Genomic DNA, 2,717 nt, shown 5'->3' on the forward strand with positions numbered 1-2,717 from the left:
AGAGCCGACCCAGGAGTGTTGAATTACGGTCCAGTGCCCAGAATTTATATGGCCATCGGAAGGGGCAGGCTTACAGCTTCCGCAGGTTGGTTTCCTGCTGGAGGCTCAGACTGGATCCTGGTATCAGCTTGCACAGCCCGAACACATGGGATCATGGCTTTACATGAGGTTCTGCTTAAACATGGACACAGACACATCTTGGGATATTTGTTTTGCTGAATAGCTTCTTTGGAAGTGAATTTGAGTAGCTTCGGGTCTGTTTCACATGATAGTTGCATGTATTTTGTTTAAAAAAAACAAATTCAACTGGAAGTTAGCTCCCTTTATTTCTACATTCATTCACAAGCAGATAAAACTGAAATTAAAGTTCAAACATATTACTAGCTAATAAAACAGTTGAGCTTTTCTTCCCTGGATACTGCAAGTCTCTGTCGCACTCAAAATAACATGCAATTCATACTAAACATTTCAAAATTCAATTTAGGCAACTGAATACAGAGCGTGTCCAAAGTGATTATATTTAGAATATTCAATTAGAAGTTAACTCCCTTTAATCCTACCTTCCACCACAAGCAGATAAAGCTAAAAAAAACTTCAATAATATTATTAGCCAACAAAATGAATGACTTTATTTTTGCTGTCACTCAAAGCCTCTCTCACATTACAAAATAACATACCATTTCTAATCTGTGTTTCTAAATTCAGTTTCAGCAACCTAATATAGAGCATGTCTAAAGTAATTATGTCCAGAATGTGAGTGTATGTCACTAAACAGTTTGGACCCGGAGATTAGAAGCACCTCCTTACATTGCAGAATGTCTCTCCCTGCATCTTTTTTTTCAAATTGCTCCGACACTAAAATGCACAGTAAAGGAAAGCTGTGTGGCTGAGAAACAAAATGTGAGTCCGCAGTGATACATAACACCGAGGTAAACTTTTGAAAGAGCATCTAATGAACTAGAACAAGACAGTCCATAAGTTTTTTTTTAAATTCTCAACGTCTAAACCATTGCATGTAACAGTCTGGGTACATCAGGAATGTTTGGTTAAATTAGAGAGTATTACAGTAATAATTACCACGAATGTAGGTTATAAAGAGTACATTTCGCTGCTCACTGATAGCACTGACAGGGCAGTTAACTCATAAAAACCAGCAAAAATTCGCTGTTACACTACACCAGTGTAAACCATGTATAACGGGCCCACTCAGTTTTAATGAGATACATGAATCAGAGAATGGTGTAACAAGTGATGTGAGTTTGAACCAATTCAATTTTGTTAATTTACTTTGAGATGATAACAAATGTTACTGCAATGTGGGATTTTGGATCCATTAACTTCATTTTCAGGAGCTTTAAAGATACTCAATAAACAGACTGAACTAATGGAGGCTGAATAGGTTTTTGTATTGATCATAATTGTTGTGTCACCCCAGTTATATCACTGTGAGACACGTTGTGTCAAATACTATGACAGACTGTAAACTGTAAAATGCAGAGAATTTCTTCACTTCCTAGAAAGCAGTGATTCAGACGCCTCTAAAAATGATTTGGTGCATTATTCCAGCTTTTACGAACGTCATTGCATTCAATGTCCTGTTTTCTGATAGTCATACAGTGAATGCTGTATTCAGTGACTTTCCTTTTAAATGGAGAAATACCAAGTGAAATGCATCCATTGTGAGTAAATGGGAAAATATAATTTGTTTGGTAGGATTTTACTTTAGTTGATTCATTTTCCCTTTAATCGGCCAGATACAATAGTTGGCAGCAATTAAGCTGACTACAGAAAAGGTCCTTGAGTTCCCAGTTTCATTTACTGGAAGCAGGTGGAGTTTCTGCAGTGGATCAAAGATATTTTGTCTCACTGTTGACCAGTTTGTGGAAAGCCAACTGCAAACCATAACCACCACCTCCGCAAAAAACAAATCAACACAGCAACAATGCTGGAGAAAAGTATATTTTCAGTTGTGTAACTTGGAGAAGTAGTCACTCCTCTCATTGAAGGAAATGTTCGCAGAGTCTCAGACACAACCTTAACATCAATAGTTCATTCAAGGATCACTACAGCACTGTTTAGTATTGAGAAAAATTGATAAATAGTCATAGAGTCATGTAGTGATACAGCATGGTTACAGACCCTTCGGTCCAACCAGTCCATGCCAGTCATAATCCCAAACTAAACTAATCCCACCTGTGTGTACTTGGTCCATATCCTTCCAAACATTTGATATTCATTTACTTATCCAAATGTCTTCTAAAGGTTGTAAGTATCCACCATCAAATCATCCCACACACAAACCATTCTCTGTGTCAAAGGTTGTCTCTGATATCCTGTTTAAAATTGTTCTCCTCTCATTGGAAAAACATGTTCCCTATTGTTGAAATCCCCCACCATAGGGGAAAATACGCCAATGTCTTAGTCAAAAATTGAAAACAATCCCAGCTCCAAACATTTACAAAATATCACTATGGATCTTCCTCGAGTCCAAAAAAGATTGTCCCCTTTGATCAATGATTTGTAAAATTTACTCGCGTTATCTACTGTGATAGACGTTTTCAAACAACTTCTTAAGTGCAATTTTTTTCACATCAATCGGATTAAAGTAACATTTCGTGTGCTACCCCCCACACACAAAAGAAAAACAAGTTTGTTAACACGAATTGCTCTGAGGAAGTCTACGATGGATTCTTTTATCAAACAAAATCATTTCCAAT

The sequence above is a fragment of the Chiloscyllium plagiosum genome, unplaced genomic scaffold (genome assembly GCF_037043375.1).
Source record: "Chiloscyllium plagiosum isolate Xiang-an unplaced genomic scaffold, Cpla_swu_hap1 HiC_scaffold_45, whole genome shotgun sequence".
NCBI lineage: Eukaryota > Metazoa > Chordata > Chondrichthyes > Orectolobiformes > Hemiscylliidae > Chiloscyllium > Chiloscyllium plagiosum.